Source organism: Sus scrofa, chromosome 3 (genome assembly GCF_054392235.1).
Source record: "Sus scrofa isolate SSC_HxYL_T2T_F1_AM1 chromosome 3, Sscrofa_HxYL_maternal_Yorkshire_Landrace_v2.0, whole genome shotgun sequence".
NCBI lineage: Eukaryota > Metazoa > Chordata > Mammalia > Artiodactyla > Suidae > Sus > Sus scrofa.
The window spans coordinates 133,941,924-133,964,548 of NC_139385.1; positions in this window are offsets into that span (position 1 = coordinate 133,941,924).

The following is a 22,625-nucleotide window of genomic DNA, read 5'->3' on the forward strand; positions in this document are numbered from 1 at the left end:
CCTGGCATGAACATGTCAAGTTAAGAATTCCTTTTCTGGAGTTCCCGTCGTGGCGCAGTGGTTAACGAATCCGACTAGGAACCATGAGTTGCGGGTTCGATCCCTGGCCTTGCTCAGTGGGTTAACGATCCGGCGTTGCCATGAACTGTGGTGTAAGTTGCAGATACGGCTCGGATCCTGCATTGCTGTGGCTCTGGTGCAGGCCAGTGGGAATCTCCATATGCCGCAGGAGTGGCCCTAGAAAAGGCAAAAAGACAAAAAAAAAGAATTCCTTTTCTATGACGAGGATTAAAGCATGGATCATGGCCTTGAGGCTGCAAGATCCTCCACTAATTCTCTGCCTCTTTCCTTTGCTGCAGTGATTGCCCTTCCTCCACTTCACTACCCAGGCAAACTTCACCCCACATACCTTCCCAACTGTGTCTCCTACCTCTGGCCTCATCTCTAGCCCAACCTCTACTCAGCAGAACATTGCCTTGTTCCCATCTATCCACTGACCATTTCCTCCCTCCTCTGTCCACTTAGGTCCTATCCAATCCCCTCCCTAAATCTCCTCCCCCCCCCCCCACCGCAGTGAGCAGCCCGTCTGAGCTCCCTTGGAAGAGCCCAGCCAGAAGGCCATGCACCTGAGTCCACGGCTGTCTCCCATCCATCTCCAAATCTCCAACCTCCAGCCCTGGGCCTGGCACCAAATGGGTCAAACAGTCAGAACTGCAGGTTTGGAACATGCAGCTCAGGGCATCCTATAGGAGAAAGAGGACAGGGATCAGACTCCCCATGGGAGAGATGAGAAAAGCTCAGCCCAGGAAAGGACTTGCCCAACGCCAGCATCTGCAGCAGGTCTGATGCAGCTCCAAGTGTCCCACTTCTACCTAATTGAACCACCTTCTATAAACACAGCTTCTCTCCATTTTCCCTGCAGGCCAAGGGGTCTCAGTGGGAACTCAATGTGCTAATTATTTTGGGGGATATTACAACGGCATGGCTTATTTTGCCCAGTCTCTTCACTTCATACAAATGTCCGTGGGGAAAAAAAAAAGACAGAAAGAAAGATAAAAACATTTTTTTTTAACTTTTAAAGCTTTATTGAAGTACAGCTGATTTACAGTGTTGTTCCCATTTCTGCTGTACAACATAAATTGTTGTACATACACACGTACACTCTTTTTCAGATTCTTTTCCCATAGCGATTATCACAGAATGTCGGCTAGAGGTCCCTAGGCTGTATAAAAAGACTTACGGTTAAGGGGACAGGTTGGGGGAGGGATGGGCTGAGGGTTTGGGATTGGCACATGCACACTGTGTTATATGGAATGACTGGCCAACAGGGAACTGCTGTAAAAAAAAAAAAAAATTCGGCGGGGAGGAAACAATTGCTGCCTATAGATAATTAGGGTCTATTTTGGTTCCAAAGCAGGGAGCAGGCTGAGGAAGCTGACAAAGACAATTCCACAAAGTAGTGATTGGTCTAACTTTCTCTCGAATCACAAACAATTCACAATTTTTTTTCCCTTCCTCTCCAGAAAGTGAAGTCTATCAGTCCAGGCTGACTGCAGGCCTGGGAGGAGGCTGAGTCACAGGGCATGGCAGGGTCCTTGGACAGTGGCCAACCTGAGCCCTCGCTGGGCAGGAAAGGAAACCAAGGCCCCACGGGGTCAGGGCCTGCCTAGGACAGGGACAGGTCCTTGAGTAGCCAGCCTGCTGTCCAAGGCCTCAGAGCTGAAGGAGGTCGCCCATGTCACCAGCCCACTACCAGCACCCAGCCATGCCCTCACCTCTGCCCAGGAAACTGGCCCTGTCCCTGGGCAGGCCACACTGGGGCAAGGGTCATCAGCAATGAGGCCTTGGGGCTGTAGGGTCAGACTTGGGATTGAAAAAGATGCTTGCCCGGGTGGCTTGTCCTGTGCCCTGGACATCCAGAGAGTTCTATCTTTCAACATCCCCTTCTCTGTACAACCCAGTTATTTTCAGCTATCAATCAACCCTTTTCTGGATCACTTCATTAGTTTTAAAACAATCCATTAACAATTAAGAAAGAAAACTCCAGAGTTCCCACCATTGCCCAGCAGAAACGAATCTGACTAGGAACCATGAGGTTGTGGGTTCAATCCCTGGCCTTGCTCAGTGGGTTAAGGACCCAGCGTTGCCGTGAGCTGTGGTGTAGGTTGCAGACACGGCTCAGATCTGGCATTGCTGTGGCTCTGGTGTAGGCTGGCAGCAATAGCTCCAATTAGACCCTGGCCTGAGAACTTCCATGTGCCATGGGTGCGGCCCTAAAAGGACAAAAGACAAAAAAAAAAAAGAAAGAAAAATCCATCTCACTTTTAAAGGTATGATACAAATTCAGTACAATATTTTCTATGTAAACTAAATTTTGCACTTGTTGAACAAACATCAGACAATCCATGGTTCAACTGTTTCACTGTTTTGAATTTTAAACACAAGTGAAAGCCCTAAATGATCACACGAAGGGTAGAATGAGAACTCCTGTTCTGTTCCTCCGTCTTTACAACCCCTGCTGTCATTATTTCAAATCTCTTGTTTAAATCAGCCTTGAGTAGAACCGTAGGGGTGGAGCACGTGATCTGCACCAAAGCAAATTCTAAGGACACTAGAGCGTTACAAACTTATTCTCCAACCCAGCACATCTCTCAGTCGACATGTGTCGAGGAAGCCAATTATACAGGAAGGTCTACAAATTAACTTCTACAGAGACTGTGATATTTACTTAGAATAAGTGATGAAAAAAGTCAGATATATATGTGCGAGCTGATATATGTGTTTACACAGTGTATGTTTACATATGTAATTTTTAATATGAAATAGACTTATCTATATAACGTATAATACAGACACATACACACACAGAGTAATCCCAGCTATTGTTTAGGAGTTAGATCCACAAAAGACATTTTGAAAAGGAGTGTTTGATCACTGATGCTGTTTAGAATTGCCAGCGAAGGGCGATAAGAAAACACAGGCTGACTTTTAGTGGTTTTATTATAGTTCTTATTTTTAAAATTATTATATTTTATTTTCTATGTGGCATGTGAAGTTCCCCGGCCAGGGATGGAATCAGAGCTGCAGCTGTCAACCTAGACCACAGCCACATCAACACTCCATCCAAGCCACATCTGCCACCTATGTGGCAGTTTATGGCAGTGCTGGATCCTTTTTTTTTCTTTCAGTTTTATTGAGGTATAATTAATTTACGAAGTTGTGATAATGGACAAATTATTTCTGCTGTAAAACAAAGTGATTCAGTTATACATGTACACACATCCATTCTCTTGCAGATTCTTTTCCACACAGATTATCACGGAATATTGGGTAGAGTTCTCTGCGCTGCACAGCAGGTCCCCATTGGCCAATTGTTCCATATATCTCCGTGTGCATGTGCCAATCCCAAACCCCAGTCCTTCCCTACCCCTCCCAAATTGTCCCCTTTGGTAACCCTAAGGGGATAATATACTCAAATATACTTGTTATTTTTCTTTTGTAAAAAAAAATTTATGTTCATCCTAGTGGATATGAAATGTATCTTATTATCTTTTCTTTCTTTTTTTTTGGCTACACCCATGGCTTATGGAAGTTCTTGGGCCAGGGATTGAATCTAAGCCACAGCTGTGAGCTACACCACAGCTGTGGCAACACTGGATGATTTAACCCACTGCTCTGGGCCAGGGATCCAACCTGCACCTTAGCAGCGACCCGAACAAGTACAGAGATGATGCTAGATCCTTAACTTGCTGTGCCATGGCGGGAACTCCATCTTATTTTCTTGATTTGCAATTCCCTGCTAATTAATGATGTTGAACATCTTTTCACTTGTTTTTGATCATTTGTCGATCTTCTTTGGAGAAATGAGTTATGTTCTAAAGCACCACTCTGGCTACCACGTGAACACAGATTCAGGGAAGGAGGTCTGCTGTCTCCCAAAGGAGAGTGGATGAGAGCTTCGCCCAGCATAGCACTGGAAGAAATGAGAATGGCAGGTTCTGGACCATTTGGAAAATAGAGCTGGACTAAGTTTGGAATGAATATGCCACCTCACTGGGACACCATCTTCTGTACTGGTTACCAGCTGAGGATGCAGCAGGGCAAGGGCCAACCCCATGGGGAAATTTCTTTCCCTCCGTTACCAAAAATCACCAACCAGGCAGAGGTGGGTGCTGAGAGTAAAGTGGAAATCTTTTTTTTCAAAGGGCCGCACCTGCAGCATATGGAATTTCCGGGGCAAGGGGTCAAACTGGAGCTGCAGCTGCCAGCCTATGCCACAGCCACAGCAATACCAGATCCAAGCTGCATTTGCGACCTACATGACAGCTATGGCAATGCCAAATCCCTAACCCACTGATCGGGGCCAGGGACCAAACTTCCATTCTCATGGACACTAATCAGGTTCATTTCTGCTGACCCACCATGGGAACTCCAAAGAGGAAATTTTAAAAAGGAAAAGCTGCTGAGCCCTTACCCATAATATGGCCCTACAAGTGGCTTTGGCAAGCCAAGTAACTTCATGAAATATAGATTATTGGTATCTTTATTTCACAAACAAGTAAATGGAGCCTCAGAAAGGGGAAGCAGGGCATCCGGGCTGTGGGGGAACCAGGGTTCAACCGAGGGGGGCCAAGTCTAGGTTCCATATCCTCCACTCTCTTAGTCTCTATAACAACTTCCCTGGAGACAAGAACTAACCTCTGTGGGGCACCACAGGCACATCTCAGGCACCAGCTGAGTGATCTTGGCCAAGTCATTTAACCTCTTTGATTTTTAGCCTTCTCATCTGCACAATGGGGATAAAGAATAACTGTCAGGGGTTCCTACTGTGGCTCACCAGTAATGAACCCGACTAGTATCCTTGAGGAGGCGGGTTTGATCCCTGGCCTTGCTCAATGAATGGGTTAAGGACCCGACGTTGCCATGAGCTGCAGCGTAGGTCACAGACATAGCTCAGATCTGGCATTGCTGCGGCTATGGTGTAGGCCGGCAGCTGCAGCTCCAATTGGAGCCCCTAGCCCGGGATCTCCCATTTGCCATGGGTGCAGCCCTAAAATATAAATACATACATACATACAGACAGACATACATACAAACCACCTTCCTGGGATCTTGCAGATTTGATCTAATTTAGCCAAAGCATCTACTGCAGTGTCTGGCACAGAGTAAAGCATTCAAGAACTAGCAGCTCTGGGAGTTCCCGTCGTGGCGCAGTGGTTAACGAATCCGACTAGGAACCATGAGGTTGCGGGTTCGGTCCCTGCCCTTTCTCAGTGGGTTAACGATCTGGCGTTGCTGTGAGCTGTGGTGTAGGTTGCAGACGCAGCTCGGATCCCACGTTGCTGTGGCTCTGGCGTAGGCCGGTGGCTACAGCTCCGATTCGACCCCTAGCCTGGGAACCTCCATATGCCACGGGAGCGGCCCAAAGAAATAGCAAAAAGACAAAAAAAAAAAAAAAAAACTAGCAGCTCTGTTTAACACTGGATTGAATTATCATGAGAGTTGGAGCAGGGGAAGACAGGGGGCGCAGAGGAAGTTGAGGGGTGCAGAGAAAGGGAGTGGGTTGAAGGAAATTTGTGTGTTACTGCGAGGGCGACCCAGCCATTCACGGAAGGGCATGTCACCTCACATGGGGTTCAAGTACTTAGAGGCCCTGCCAGGCGAGGGGGGCCGCTGGAAGCCTGCAGGGCCACATGATCACCTTCACCCACCTGCCCTGGCCCAGGGACCTCAGGCACCCTGCCCAGCTTCCCTCACTAGGAGCCCCACATGCCTTCCTTATAGAAGCCAATCCAGGCCTCTTCCCTGCCTGGTGCCCCCACCCTGACCTCCATCACTACTCACTGGAATCACACATCACTCCCCAGCCTTGGCCTAGCTCCTCTTGCCCCAGCTACGGTGCACCCTGACACCCTGGGGTGGTGTAAGACATAGCTACCATTTCCTCCTGCTCTCCAGGCCTTTGAGGGTCTCCTGCCACCGTGCAGAGATGAGGAGGTCACAGATGACCGTATGCGCAGCCCGGGGCATCTGTGGAAACTTGAGCGGCGGTACAGCCTCTTAGTACCTCTGTGTTCTCAGATCACTTGTCACATCACTTCGCTTAAGCCACCTCCCACCTCTAGACTTCAGTGTCCTAACACCCAAAATGAAGGAATACAAACAGACTTGGCTCAAAGGAGGGGATTAACCTGTGTTTGGGTCATGCTTACCACCATTTGGGAAATGCTGAAATGTTGGATATTTCAGCAAACATTGATTGAACACAGCGTTTCCCACCATGGCACAGTGAGTTAAGAATCCAACTGCAGTGGCTCGGGTCGCGGCGGAGGTGCAGGTTCAATCCCCAGCCTGGGCGAAAGGATCCAGCATTGCTGCAGGTGTCGTGTAGGTCACAGCTGCAGCTCAGATCCAATCCCTAGCCTGAGAGATTCCATATGCTGCAGGGGAGGCCATTTAAAAAAAAAAGAAAACTAAAAACATTTACTGAATAGATGAATAAGTCAGGAAGGTCTTCAGAGGAGATGGCATCTAAGCTGACTCTGAGGTTCAGATGGGGTAAAATGTACTGAGGGGGGGAGGTCGCCTTGGACAAAGTGACGTAGCAAATCCGGGCTGAGGTTCAAGGGGGTTGATTAGGGACAACTTGGATATCACACCATCCCTCATGGCAAACCACAGCCAGAAAAGGTTGTTGACCCATTGCAACCAGGTGGTTGTTGCCGGCTGCTTATTTTTGGCTTTCCTTGTAAAGGAAGACCCTGGGGCGGGATCATGGTTCCAGTGCCCCCACCTGCCTCTGGCTCGGTTTGTTATTGTTTCAACATTGTCAGGAGCTCTGGTCCTACTCCGGGAAGTGCATATTTCACACTTGGTTGGAAGGGACAAAAGAACTGAGGGCCCAAACAGAAGTCACATTGTTATATTGTTCTAAATAAGAATGCGTTGAGTTGCTGCCAGAAATTCAAAAATGACAAGAACGAATTCTGTGTATTTTGCTGCTGGAGAGCAAAAATATTATTTTTGGAAGGTATCCTGGAGACGCTCTTTCCACTGGATATCAGGAGATGAAATGTTTCAGTTAATATGCTCACGGCGTTGAGTGATGCAGGGATGTGCAAAGACCACTGGGCTCTTGAGTGCCAGCCTGGCATGGCAGAGGAAGATCTGCGAGCCCGCGGACCTGGGGTCAGGCCTCCCAGGCCACGTGACCCGGGGCAGAGCACATCCCCTCTCCCGGTGGGAGGCCCTTAGCACCAATGAACAAGAAGGTGGACCTTCCTGCCGCCTGGTCTCCGTGGTGGTAGTCTGGGCAGGCTGACCCAACTGGGACTCGAGGATGGAGTATGTGGACTTGAGCTGTGACTAAAGCCCCACAGCCCAGTAAGAGGAAAGGGAAGGAGATGGGGACAGGCTGCGATGGTGAGACCCTCAGCATCAAAAATGACCTTTGTCCCCTTAGACTCAGCCTTTGCAGCTGGCAGTTCCCAGGGTGCTGGCAAACTAGGTACCCTGTTTGAGGCTCTCAACAGTTCCAGAAGGCCGTCGGGGCGGAGATGGTCAACACATTTCCCACTGGAAAACGGAGGCTCCAAGAAGCCAAGTCTGCCAGACTCCTTGTCCCAGAATCCTTCCCTCCTCCTGGGGATGCAAAGGAAGGAGACATAAGCCCTGCCCACTGAAGCTCACAGGCTTCCCGCTGCCTGAACGCGGGTGCGAGCCTTCATGTGATGTGATGTGTGTGAAGAGGCCCAGGAGGGGCCACCGCCCAATAACCTCAAAATGTCACTGCCTGTTACAAGCTTGTTTGAGGAACCCATCAGCTCCTGCTCAGTTCAAAGACTCCCAGGCTTGGGGGACATTCCTTCTCTCCCTCCCAGCTCTCAGATGCTCACAGCTTTGGGGAGCAGGGGAGAGAAGGCAGCTTGGCAGGGAAGGGGTAGAGAAGGGAACTTCGGGAGTTCCTGTTGTGGCTTAACAGGTTATGAACCCAACTGGTATCCATGAGGATGTGGGTTCAATCCCTGGCCTCACTCAGTGGGTTAAGGATCTGGTGTTGCCGTGAACTGTGGTATAGGTCACAGATGCGGCTCAGATTTGGTGTTGCTGCAGTTGTGGTGTAGGCTGGCAGCTGCAGCTCTGATTTGACCCCTAGCGTGGGAACTTCCATATGCTGCAGGTATGGCCCTAAAAAGAAAGAAAGAAAGAAAGAAAGAAACAGAAAAGGGACCTTCATCACAGGTGTAATCCGTAATAAGACACAACCAACCCTGACTGAAAGCAAAGACCTGATGACTCAAAATGACCTTTATTTCTGGCCTCTCTCAAGCTCTCATTCCTCAGGGCCATCCAAAAAGCAATTGCTCAAAATTGATTGTTTTCTTTCAAGTCCAAAGAACGAAGGACAAACGGCATTTTGGCTGATGGAACCAAGCTCTTTGCCCAGGGCTTTAAAATCATATCCAGTCTAATCCTCACTGTAACCCTGGCAGGTGGCAGGTGGCAGGTACATGACGATTCCGTCCCCATTGTACAGATGAGGAAATAGAGGTTTAGCAAGAGGTACATTCTGTACCCATCAGAAAGCAAAAGTGATATGCATTCATTTATTCAAAGTTAGAAACGGGAACATTAAACACCAAACTATGCCAATCCCCTATCAGGCTTGCTTTCTTTCTTTCTTTCTTTCTTTTTTTTTTTCTATAAAGATTGAAAAAAGCAGTGTTGAGTTTACATCAAAATTGGGTGGGTGGTACGAAGATTTCTCCTATGCCCTCTGCCCCAACACTTGTTTTTGAGGCCAGAGAAAACCTTTCCTAGAGCCGTTGTCTGTCTTCTACGAGTGAGGTGAGTAAACTGTTCCACAAAAGCCAATCTTCCAGATTACCATTATCTTCCACTTGAAGCGATAAGCTTTTGTATTTTTAGCCACTTGTATTGGGAGTATGAAATGGATTAGAAGCACTCCCGACGGCTTTAACACAGTACCTGTATAACACGGAACAAACCCGACTCCATATTGGATCTGATCTCTTAGCTCTAACCCTTGTGCTCTGTTGCCTGTGCTTAGTCAGGCTGGCTCTGCACCTTTGTAAAGAATGTTGCCTGCAGCCTGAAATACACAAGAGAGCCCATTCATAAGGCTCTGACCTTGCAAGTATAACATTTTCCCTTTCAAATAGAGATAAAAAGTTGCAGAACAGAGAATAACATATGTTGGAGGTTTACAGGAATGATGTGGCCAGACCTACTATAAGCACAAAGCGTTCCTGCACCAAGAATTTGCTACAACCAGCTACCACACCTCCCCTTTTAGTGTAAAAGTAGCCTCGAGTAGCCATTGTGGCTCAGGGGTTAGCAAACACAACTAGCATCCATGAGGATGCAGGTTCAATCCCTGGCCTTGCTCGATGGGTTTAGGATCCAGAGTTGCTGTGGCGTAGGCTGGCTGCTACAGCTCCAATTGCACCTCCAGCCTGGGAACTTCCATATGCCACACGTGCAGCCCTAAAAAAAGACAAAAAGACCAAATAATAATAATAATAAGCCTGAATTCCAACTCAGGTAAAGTGGTTCTTTGGGACACTAGTCCACCATCTTCTCTGCTGGCTTTCCAAATAAAATCTCTATTCCCTGTTCCAACACTTTATCTCACAACTTGCTGGCCTGCTGTGTGATGAGCAGTATGAACTTGAATTCCATAATGCCTGCAACATCAGTGATTTTAAAGAGATTTTGAGTCACTGATGTCCTCTGAAAACAGCAGGCAGAGGGCTGGGTGTCCTTGTCCGCACTGGCCCCAGCCTGTCTCTAGTGACCAGTTCCATTTTCTTTCCCAGCGTCACTCCTCCCAGCTATACTTCTCTGTCCCATCTCTCAGTGTGTCCCCATTTGCTTCTGAACCATTATTCCTACTAACAAGGGGAGATAGATTAGGTTTTCCAGGAGAAACTAGACACCCAATATGATTGTCAGTAATTTTCACTCCACACAGAATTCCATGCCACCAACCTTTGCCAAGAAAGCCCAAGGTTGGTGCTCTTTGTTCCGTGGACGAATGCAGCTCTTGGCAGAAGTTGCTTCCCTTGTGGCCTGGTGCATTGCCGGCTTGTTTCTAGGTGGGTGGCCATGCTCTGGAGTTGAGAAGCTCCTACATCTGATCCCCAGAGGCTCAGAGTGCGGATCACATTTTATCCAGTGCGGGAGTTCCCATCGTGGCTCAGTGGAAACAAATCTGACTGGCATCCAGGAGGACGCAGGTTCAATCCCCTGCCTCGCTCAGTGGGTTAAGGACCCAGCGTTGCTGTGAGCTGTGGTGTAGGTTGCAGACGCGACTCAGATCTGATGATGCTGTGGCTGTGGTGCTGATCAGCAGCTACAGCTCCAATGGGACCTCTAGCCTGGGAACCTCCATATGCTGTGGGTGCGGCCCTAAAAGGACAAAAAAAAATTAAAAATTAAAAAAAATAAAATTTTATCCAGTGCAAATTGCCCTACTGGCTAGACAGAAATGGGGACCACTAGCAAGTTGAGCTGGTCCTGGACATACTTAGGAAGGAGACAAACTCAGGTACCCAAGCCAAGACAGTCCTCTTCAGGGCTGTCCTGGCTGCTACCGTGAGCTGGGTAGGGAACCACAGCCTTGCAGGAGGACCCGCTGCAGCAGGAATTATGCTAGGTCTAACTTTATGGACACTGTTCCATTGAATTGTTGTGGCAACCTTATGAAATAGGTGCTTTCAGCCCCTCTCTTCAGATGGGGAAACTGATGCTCAGAAAGGTTAAGAAGCCCACCCTTGGACTTGAAGCCACTGAGGGTCAGAGCCAGGATCCACACCCAGGCTGTCTGACTTTAAAGCTAGTGCCCTTCCGACCAGTGCCCACGGCCACACGATGTCCCAGCGTCTCTCTTCGTCCATGTCACTGAGTGCTGCCCTTGAGAGCACCGGTGGGATTCATGACTTGTGCAATTGAAAACTGAGTCACCCATGCTGGCGACAGGACTTGATTAATGCTGGGCTAATTTTAGATATCCTCACAATTGCTCATCTTAATATAGAACAACCCCTAAGGATAGTGTTGGCCAATGTTTTGTTTTTGTTTGATTTGACCAGAAAAAGGAGGACAGCAAAGGAGATGAGGTAATGGTTCTATTACCACCCACCCAACATTCTGCTCCTTTGAAGGCTTGCAGGAAGCTCTGATAGGAGACAGTGCCAAGAATCTCCAGCAGTTTTTTTCCAGCCAGTGTTCAAGGGTGGCTTCCCTGAAGGGGTGTTTAGCTTCCAGGTTGAGGAAAAATAGAGCCAGCCTTGGCTCTCCGGATGTCTTCAAAGCGTAATGGATTCTTTCAGAACAGCCACATGTTCAAGGCACCGTACAGGCCCAGTGGAGAACCAAGCAAGGCAGAGAGGGGGACCAGTCCCTCTGGGACTGACACAAACACACCTGCCCATCACGTGGCCAGCACAGGGCCAAGCTTGAAGTAGCATTTGGTACCTGCTGCGAAGGGAAGGATGGGCACAACCATGGCAGTGTTCTTTAGACTATTAAAATTTTTAAGGCAACGTATGTGCTCAGATCAATTGTCCTTAAGTAAATTACCGTGTAACCACAAGACAGGAGTTCCTGCTCCTCATATGTCTCCGATGAGACTTGCAGTGCCGTTCAGAGGGATCTTCTGCTTTCAAAGAAGAAACCATGGATTTCCCGCGGTGGCACAACAGGACTGCGCGCGTCTCTACAGCACCAGGACACAGGTTTGACCCCTGGTTCGGCACAGGGGGTTAAAGGATCCGGCTTGGCTGCGGCTCTAGCGTAGATGACAACCGTGGCTCGGATCTGATACCTGTCCTGGGAACGTCCATATGCCACAGGGTGGCCAGAAATGAAAATAAATAATTAAATAAACCATTACAAAGCTTCACTCAGCTACTTTTGAACCAACTCCAGTCCTCCTCATACTAGTTGTGTGATCTTGGGCTCCCTCAGCCTCAGTTTCTTCAACTATAAAATGGCGAGAAATGCAGGCATCCCTCGGAGATGCTGCGGTCCAGCTCCAGACCATTGCAATAAAGCCAATATTGCAATAAAATGAGTCACACAAATTTTCTTGTTTCCCAGTGCATGTAAAACTGTGTTTACACTACACGGTAGTCTATTAAGTGTGCAATAGCATTATGTCTTTAAAAAATGGGCATACCTTCGTTTTGAAATGCTTTATTCCTAAAAAATGCTCGCCGTGTCTGAACCATCAACAAGTCTCAATCTTTTTGCCATAGTCACATCAAAGACCGCTGGTCACAGATCACATAACAAATACAATAATAATGGAAAAGTTTGGAATATTGTGAGAACCACTAAAACGTGACCCAAAGACACAAAGTGAACAAATGCTGTTGGAAAAGTGGTACCAATTGCTTGACACAGTGTTGCCAACTTCAACTTGTAATAAACGTGACATCTGTGAATCGCTCGCTGTAAAGTGAGGCGCAGTAACACAAAGCCTGCCTCGGGAGATGTCACGGGGATGAAGGGAACACTGGGTGCAGACACCCTGGCACCGTGCTGGTCACCAGGGGACTCAGCCTTTTCTCCTCTAATTTGCAAACACTTTCTAATGCAAAGTATTACAAGACATGAAAAGAACCTCACATTTCCATAGCACACAAAATGCCCTGTGGAAAAGAACAACGTAGAAGAAACCAGTACTGTCCTAGGAACTCTGAGACCATGGCTGCCCGGCCTGCAGAACATTCTAGAGACAAGAGCTAGAGTGAGCAACCAGTGGGCAGCCGCAAAGAGGGGCACTGGGAAAACCTACTCCTTACACCAACCATGAGAGATCGGCACTGCCACCCTGTCTTCCTGGGTCAGGGAGTGAGGCTTGGAGAAATTCAGCCACGTGCTGAAGTGAAAGCGGGCATGGCCTGGGCTTGACGCCTCCCCTCTGTCAGGCACCCTCAGGAGCTCAGGTTCCAAAGAAACGGATTTCAAGAGCTCCCTCCCCCTAGAATTTTCCAGGGGCCTCTCTGGAGAATGAGAGCAAGATGAAGAATGCCTCTCTCTCCCCTCTTTGCCTCTCCACTAGCCAGCACCGCGAGTGGTCAGGGTGAGCATTCCAAGTCCAAGGACATCATGGTATGATTATGAAACAACAACAAGGAGTTCTGGTGTGTGCCCTGGGACCTAAGACCCTCAGTCACCAAATAAAAGGGTGGAGGAGGGGTTGCCCCAAGGTTCTTGATGGGACGCTCATGGGTTCGACCTCCTTCCCCACTCTGGGCGTCAGCCAAGATGCAGGTGGGTGGGATTCAGGAAGTTCTAGCATCTTCTTTCCACTCTGTCAGGCCACTATCCTCCTTATCCTACCCCCGCCTCCCCATCCAGAAGGAGCTCCCCCCCCACCAAGAAGCCCACAGGTGACACCCCCTCATTCTTCCCTGGCCTGTGGGTGATTAGAGGAAAGATAACATTCCAGGGGGCTGGAGGCGGGGAGGGCCTGAGCCGCAGATCAAGGCCCCAGCCCCCAGCCCCCACCTGGTCTGGACCTGTTCTCTCAGCTGTCTGTCCATCAGGGCTCCAGGCACTTCGGCCCCCCTCCCTGGGAATGTCAGGCATCCCTCCCAAACTAGCCTCCACTCTCCCTAAAACTTCCCCCTCCCCCCAAGGCATCCATCAGCTCAGGCCTTTCAGGAATGCACTCACTCCTGGCACCACCAGGGCCAGGAAAAGTCATCTAATCCCCAGGCGCATTCATCACTCATCTCAGAGAAAAAGCCTACAGCCAGCCGGGGAAGCCTCCTGCCCTGACCTGCCACTTTGGGCAGGATGAATGGACGGACAGATGGACGGATGGATGGAAGGACAGAGACCGCCTGGAGGGACCGGCAGGACTTGCCCAAAGACCTAGCCAGAGGGCTCTCCTCCCACCTCATGGCAGAAATCCTGATGTTCAGAAAATGCGGCTTGTTTGATGCTGAAGAGGGTAAGAGGTGACTGGTTTCACCGGCACTGGGAAAAACAGGCAAGATTGGTAATGCTGACAGATCAGTGGCCAAGACACGACCTCGCGGGTAGGGACTGGCACAGCAGGGGTACCTCTTCCCCAGCAGCCACCTCATTTCATTGCCACAGCTGCCCCTGAGGTGGGATGGGGAGGGTCCCTGTCCCCCCGAAGCCCCGCATGTCCGGCTTCCTTGCTTCACACATGCTCTTCCACACTGGTCCATGTGGCAAACCTGGGCCGTGCGCCCCTCGGGCCCCCAGAGCCCTTTCCCCCTTCCCTCCATCAGGGTGCTTTTCCCAGCAATATGTCATTTCCCAGTACCCATGTGTCTCCCGTGCTGCTCAAAACCCCACAAAGGTAAGAGCCACACATGCCTGGTAAATAACGACGACAGCCCTAAATGGGCCATTTCCTGGCTGTGTGACCCTAGCAAGTTCCCGAACCTCTCTGAGCCTCCACCTCCTTCTTTGTAACGTAGGGATAAAGACCTCTCAGGGTGCTGCCAGCCATGACATTCTAAAGTTTTATCTCAAGATCCCATTCAGAAAGACGTTTAAACACCAGCAAAAATTGGAGGTTTACAACTCCTAAAATAACATTATACAAAGCATGTTTCTTCAGATAATACCTGAATATTGGAATGTTTTGTTTCTTTATGCCTAGGGATATCCAAACTATACTCTCTCATCTTCACCTCTGATTATTACTTTTTCTTTTTTAGGGCCGCACCCATGGCATATGGAAGTTCCCAGGCTAGGGGTCGAATCAGAGCTGTAGCTCCCAGCCTACACCACAGTCAGAGCAACGGCAGATCCAAGCGGCATCTAACCTACACCACTGCTCACAGCAACACCGGTTCCTTAACCCACTGAGCAAGGCCAGAGATCAAACCCGTGTCTTCATGGATACTAGCCAGGTTCTTAACCCACTGAGCCACAACGGGAACTCCTGGTATCTTTCTTTTAATTAGTTAATTCAACAAATGCTATTAAGCATTTCTTCTGTGTTGGGCGTTATGCTGGGAGGGGTTGGAAATACTGCAGTGAACTGACCCTTGACTTGAAGAGACAGACTCATGAACAGACAGATCCTGAAAAGTCCTGTAAGGGGTGAGCACTGGATGGAGAAGACATGCAACCCAGATGGATACAGAAGCAAACTATGCAAGGAAGGCTTCCTGGAGGAAGAAGCATCTAGGCAAACACTTGCGGGAGAAAGAGGAGTTAGCCAGGCAAATGTGATCTAAGGAGAAGGAACACAGAGGCCAGGAGAACCCTCCACAGCTCAAAAGAAGACACTGGGGCAGAGTGCTGGTGCTGGGGGCAAGGCTGCTTCCTTCATGTGGACTGTATTTCCAGGAAGCCCTCCCAGCACTCCAGCCTAGTGGGGCCCAGAAGCTGGGAGCACAACTTTCAACATAAATCACCAAAGTCGTAGAGGTCTCTCTCTGGGCTGGGCTGGTCTCGTGGAGGAATGCAGGAAGGGTGGAGGGCACACAGCCTTCAGCTGGGGTAATTTTAGATGCATTGTCACTCCAGGCCCTGGCCACCCCTCAGCCGGGTCCTGACTGAGCTGGGAAGGGCTCCTGGTCTTGAGACCTGGAGAGGATGTGGGCTTTGGAAGGAGGCCAAACCCGCAGGATGGGAGGTGAGACCCAGGCAGGGCCCTTCCTCGGCGGGCAGGACACTCGGGCAAGGGCTTGGCCCTTAAGGCATCACTGTATGCAGGCATTGGACACCCCTCGTCAGTGCCATTAACGCCGGGGCACCCCCGCTGGCTGATCGGGTGCCCCAGTAAGGAAACAAACAGATCAAAGACCATTTGTTTGGTGGCAGAGGGATCCTGATGGGGATGGGGGAGCCTCAGAGCAGCAGGAGAGGTGGGCGTGGCCAGGAACAAAGACTCTGAGCTCTCGGAGCACCAGGCTGGCTCCTGGCTTACACGTTCTAGTTGCTCATTCCAGGTGCATGAGCTTCCACAGTCACCAAACCTCTCCGTGCCTCAGTTTCCTCCTCTGTGAAATGAGCTCAATAGTGGTGATATTTGCCTCCTCAGGTGCTGTAAATACGGCATGAGTTCATCTACATAAAGGGACTTGCAGAATGTCATAGGATAGGGTGAGTACTGATAAGCATTCGCCAGCTTTATTTCTTATTGAAAAGCCACAAATCCACAACCCAAATCCCCAGCTCCGGTCTCAGTTCTAATCCCCTGGCTGGTCTTTTCTTCTCTGTCCGTGTGGTTTCACTATCTGTAAAATGAAAAACTTTAACCTAAATCAGAGATTCTTCTCCAAGCACAGGGAGAGGAGGAAGGCCTTTCAGGGTAGGGGGTGCTTTCTCAGACTATGAAGTTCAAGGGCACTTAGCAATCCCCGAAACACCTACATGCCCCCTCGAGGGAAGGGCACCTCCAGGCAGTGGTGTGGAAACAGAACAATGAAAAAGCCTGAGGTTCTCCCAGGTGATCTGGGAGGCTTCCTGGGTGAAAACTTTCTGAGAAAAGAAGATTGGACGTGACATTATGGAAAAAAAGATGCCCTCCAAAATAAAAATAAAGTCACCTTATGATGTGATTCAGCAATGTCACTTCTGGGAATACATCCAGAGGAAAGGAAAGCAGGATCTTGAAGAGATGTCGGTACCCCTGTGTTCATTTTACATCATGCACAACAGTCAAGACATGGAAACAGCCCAAGTGTCCATCAGTGGGTGGCTGGATAAAGAATGGTATCCCTTCTATGTAGGATCTAAACAAAGCTGAGTTCATAGAAACAGACTATAGAATGGTGGTTTCTGGGTGTTGGGGGAAATGGAGAGAATAGAGGTCAAAGGGTACAAGACATACCCAGTTATAAGATGGGATAGTTTCAAGGATCTAACATGCTATACGAAATGTAGCTCTTAAGCGTTTTTCCCACACACACAGAAAGGAATTAACTATGTGAGGTGATGTTGCAGCAGTGATGAATGTGTTAGTTATCTTGATTCTTGACCATGAAAATCATTTCATAATGTTTATGTACAGTAAATCATCATGTTGTACCATTGAAATACATACAACTGTATCTGTCAATTATCCCTCAATAAAGCTGGGGAAAAAAAATCCATGTCCCTAACCTGAAAAAAAAAAAAAAAAAAAAAAAGACTGAAAAGGAGTGAGGTGATTTGAGCTCTAGAACAGTCCTATGACTTCTTTGAAGGATGAGTCCATCCACAGTCCATGTTCTCATCCTTCAGGGGAAGAATAAGGCACCACTGGTCACAGTGAGAGGTGAGATGACTCTAGGGATAGAGTTTTGCACCGTTCGGTGGCAAGATTCCTGCGACTGAACCAGAGGTCCAAGAAGCAAGCAGCAGCATGGCCAGGAGAGGTATCCACATTTCCAGGCTCACTCCATGTTGTCCCAGCTCCAGACCTTTGCAGAGACTGCTCCCTCTGCTGTCTTTCCAGGCTTTCTCACCTTTACAGCCCTGAAATGAACTCGAAGCTTACCCAGGTGTTCCCTCCTCTGGACTGCCTCTCCTGATCCCGGAACACTGCTGTGGGAAGGCCAGGGGGTAGCAGGGACTCTTCAGTGAACGACTAGACCTTTTTAATATGTGGGAGGAATCCCCTTTCTGGATGAAGCCTGAGTACCCTACCCTCCTCTCCCCCAACTGGTTCTTCTCAAATCTAGGATTAGGCACTCAGAAAGTGAAGGGAGTCAAATACTTTATGCTAGCCTATGTCTCTCCCGAGTCAATCAGTAGTGGGCACAAACATGATTTAGGTAAAGAGGCAAATGGGCTTTGATTCTGAATAATGTAGAGTGAGCACACTTATATCCAATGCATGCAATTGTAAAACCTGGACAGCAAACTTGGAAAAATTACACTAGGAGACTTCAAAATTCCCCTCTCAGTATTAACAGATAAAACTAGTAGACAGAAAATCAGCAAGGATAGTGAAGAAGTGAATAAGACCAGTGGATCAAAATGACATTTACAGATGTCGTTTTGATGACATCTAATGGATGTCATCAAAGTGAATCAAAATGACATTTATAGAGCACTTCACTCAGCAACAGAATACACATTTCTTTCAAGTGCACATGGAACTTTCATCAAGATGTACTATTCCCTGGGCCACTAGAAAATAACCCTAACAAATTTAAGATAATTGAAATCACATAAGGCATCTTCTCTGATCATAATAGAAGTATACTAGAAATCAATAAAATAAAGATAACAGGAAAACCAATCATTGGAAATTAATATACTTCTAAATAATCCATGGCCAATGAGGCAGTATCAAGGGAGATTAGAAAATATTTTTAACTGAGCATAAATTAAAACACAGCATATCAAATTTGTACCATGCAGCTAAAGCAGCACTTAGAGGATAACATATAGCCTTAAAAAGTTTATAAATGAAAAATAAGTAAATAAACCTCTCGAGCAATGATCTAAACCTTCACCTTAGGAAACTGAAAATGAGAGAGCAAATTAAACCCAAAGCAAGGAGTTCCCATCGTGACTCAGTGGAAATGAATCTGACTAGCATCCATGAGAGTCACAAGTTTGATCCCTAGCCTCTCTCAGTGGGTTAAGGGTCCAGCATTGCCGTGAGCTGTGGTATAGGTTGCAAACCCACCTCGGATCTGGTGTTGCTGTGGCTGTGGCATAGGCAGGCAGCTGCCGCTCCAATTCGATCCCTAGCCTGGGAACCTCCATATGCTGAGGGTGCCACCCTAAAAAAAAAGACAAAATAATAATAATAATAAAAAACCAAAGGCAAGAAGAGAGAATGCAATAAAGATAAGAACATAAATCAATGGAATTAAAACAGAAAGCAATTAAGAAATCAGGATTTTTTAAAAGATCAACAAAATTCACAGACCTCTACAAAGACTGATGAAATAAGAAAGAAATTATCAAAATCAGGAATAGAAGAGGGGCACAAATTATCAGTATCAGGAATAAAGGAGGCCTGCACTAGAGATATTACAGACATTAAAAACATAATAAAGAAATACCATGAACAATTCTGCACACATAAATTCTAAAATGGAACAATTCCTAAAAAAAAAAACCTACAAATTCAATTATTTATTTATGAAATAAATAACCAGATAGTTCTATAACTACTAAAGAAATTTATTTTGTAGTTCCACACACAAAAAATATCTAGTGTAGATAACTCATTGTAGAATTCTACCAAACAAGTGAAGAATAAATAACATCAATTCTATACACTGTCTGTCAGAAAATATAAAGGAGGAAACAGTTACCAATCATTGTATTAGTCCAGCATTACCCTGATATAAAACCCAGAAAAAGAAAATCTTAAAAAAAAAAAAAAAGGAAACAAGGAGTTACCTGGTGGCCTGCCTAGTGGTCAAAGACTCAGCATTGTCACTGCTATGGCATGGGTTCGATCCCTGGCTCAGGAACTCCACATGCATGGCCAAAAGAAAAAGGAAAGAAAGCTAGAGATCAATATCCTTTATGAATATCAATGCAAAAGCTCTTAAGAAAAATTTACAAATTGGAGTTCCTGTTGTGGCTCAGCTGAAACAAATCTGACTACATCCATGAGGACACAGGTTCAATCCCTGGCCTCGCTCAGTGGCTTAAGGATCGATCCAGCATTGCCATGAGTTGTGATGTAGTTTGCAGACGTGGCTTGGATCCTAAGTTGCTGTAACTGTGGTATAGGCCAATAGCTGTAGCTCTGATTCAACCCCTAGCCTGCTGCACATGCAGCACTAAAAACACAAAAAAAAAAAAAAAAGAAAAGAAAGAAAGAAAAAAGAAAAAGAAAAATTTACAAATTGGATCCAGCACTATTTTAAAAGAATAATATACAGCAACCAAGAGGCATTCATTCTGGAAATCAAAGGCTGATTTGATTTTCAAAAGTCAATCAATCATAACCCACCATGTTGACATTCTAAAGAATAGACATCACATGATCCTATAAATTGATGGAGAAAAATCATTTGACAAAATTCAACATCCAGACCAAAAAAAAAAAAAAAAAAAGAAAAATTCAACATCCACTGATTTAAAAACCCCTTGCAAACTAGCGATGGAGAGGAACTTCCTCAGTCTGATGAAGGACATCTACAAAAAGTCTACAGCTAACATTATCTGAATCTTATAGGACAGAAACCCACTAGGCTGAGCTGTTGAAGACCCAGAGGCAGGGTGACACTTGGTTTATATAGGATTATCTCCATTTTACAGTTAAGGAAATTGAACCTATTTAAAGAGCTCAGGAAGCAGGAAGACTTGGGATGCCCAAGAAGGGAGAATGGCCACAGAGTAGGGGTGGGAGTGTCGCCCAAATGCTCTGGCTGGGCTCCAGAGACCTTCAGAGGGGACAGTCCTCCTACTGCCAGAGGCTTGATATGCCATGTCATTTGGTCCTTGAACGCCCCCAGTGCAGATGAAGCTGTGATGCCCCATTTACAGATGCCGAAGTTGAGGCTCAGGATGGACACATCACATTCTGTAGGCCCTCCCGGTAATGGTGGCAGAGCTGCGACTTGAAGAAAAGGCATTGAATGGAAATTTCAATCAAGCCAGAGCCGTTTTGCTTTCTACTGCCTGCAAGTTTCGGCTCCAGCTCCTTGGGGAAAGTCATTGGCAACCACAGAATCTACTGGTAAACATCAACCTCCTCTTTTGGGTCACGTGAGCTTCCCCAATTAAGTGCATTGGTGAATGCATACTTGTGATCCCAAAAGCCTATGTAAATTTTACAGCTTGTGCTTCTTGGTGGGACTCAAGCTCCTCCAGGAAAATCCTGAAGCAACAGCTATAATCAAGGTATAATCAGGCACAAGTGCTCAGACTACACAGAGTCACCAGCTGCCTGGTCCATGTGAATTTGCTGCTCACCTGCTCCTACAGGGACCACCCAGGGGGCTGCAGTAGGAATGAGGAATAAGAATGAATCCCTGCTACGTGAGGTGGTGCAGGGAACAGAGGTGCTGGTGTCAAACCCAGGCTCCAGTCTCCTGTGCGCTCAGGAGCTACGTGACCTTGGGCATGGAGGACTGTTGGCCCCCCTGGGCCTCATCTTCTGATTTATTTGTTTCTTTCGTTCTTTTTGAAGCCTGTACCTGCAGTATAAGGAAGTTCCCAGGCTAGGGGCTGAATCGGAGCTGCAGCTACAGGCCTACACCACAGCCATAGCAATGCAGGGTTCAAGCCACATCTGCGAACTACACCACAGCTTGTGGCAACGCCAGATCCTTAACCCACTGAGCAAGACCAGGGATCGAACCTGCAATTTCATGGATACTAGTTGGATTTTTAACCTGCTGAGCCACAACGGGAACTCCCTCGTTTTTTTTGTTTGTTTTTAATGAGGGATAATAATGCCAACTTCATGGCACAGCCACCCGTAGTCAAACACATAGCAAACAACTATGGCACTGTGACAATGAACTCTCAGCCAGAAAGGGGGCCTCTGCTTGACTTGACCAAGGATGATCACAGGACGACTAACGACTCCTCCAAGAAGGTGGACACACATAGGTAACCAACATCTTTCTGGTTCACACACAAGGAACCAGCAGGTCAGGGGACTCTCGAAAGAGCCTGGAAGATCTCAGACTGAGGCTGAGGGACGAGACCTGTCAAGAGCCGGCACCTGCTAAGGAACTAGACCCGGAGAGAGCCGCCTCCTGCCTTGGGGAGAAGTTTCCATCCAATACACGCCTTCTGGGGAGCAATTCCCTCCTCCTTCTTGGGAACGAAAAAGCAGCCAGATGCATGCTTTAAAAATAAACTAGGCAAGAGAAAGAAGCAGAAGATCATGTGTTTGCTCCCAAGCTGGTCTGAAGTATTTGAAACGCAGAAAAGACAAAACTGTCAGGCATCAGCAGCGCTCTTAGGTTTGTGTCAACATTTGGAGTGAGAAACAAAGGGATTCGGATCTGTACGTTCACGCTTCCACACAGCATTTGGGATTGCCATCACAATAGGCGAGTTTTTCCATCAAATGAGAAAGTCAGCTCAGGATGCCTATACAATAACAGCACCGCTAATTGGACCCCACTGGCAAAGTGTTTGAAATCACACAGACGAAGCTGTTTTATCGTTTACAGGGACTACAAAGAAAGGGTAGGCTCTGTGGCCAAATGCAAAGAGATTTTTCCAAATACGTATAGCTTAGTGGTTTAGATCAAGCACTGGGAGCCAGACAGCCGGGGGTCTGAGTTCTGGCTCCACCACTTCCTTATGACCTTGGGCAAGTGACTTAACCCCGGTGGGCCTCTGCTGGGTTCTAGAAAAATTAAAGGGGCAAATATTTAAGCATCAGGTATGGCTCCCAGTAAGTGCTATTAAATGGTCTGTAAAATAATAAATCACTTAAAATGAAAGGCAGAAGATCTTCAGTGCTTCTGAAGCATTCTCTTGCATGCACTGGGGTCTTTACATTTCAGTTTTATCAAACCATTAATAGAGATTCCTTAAGGATCACTCAAGTCCAAGGTGAAGGTGCTATGAATTGCGTAGCTCAAAATTTTTCACTCAGAGTCTTACTCTGTGATGTGTTGGGGGAGGGGACTCATTTTAAAATGTAGGTTTGTCAGGTCCCTCATGGAAAGGTTTCTGATCAA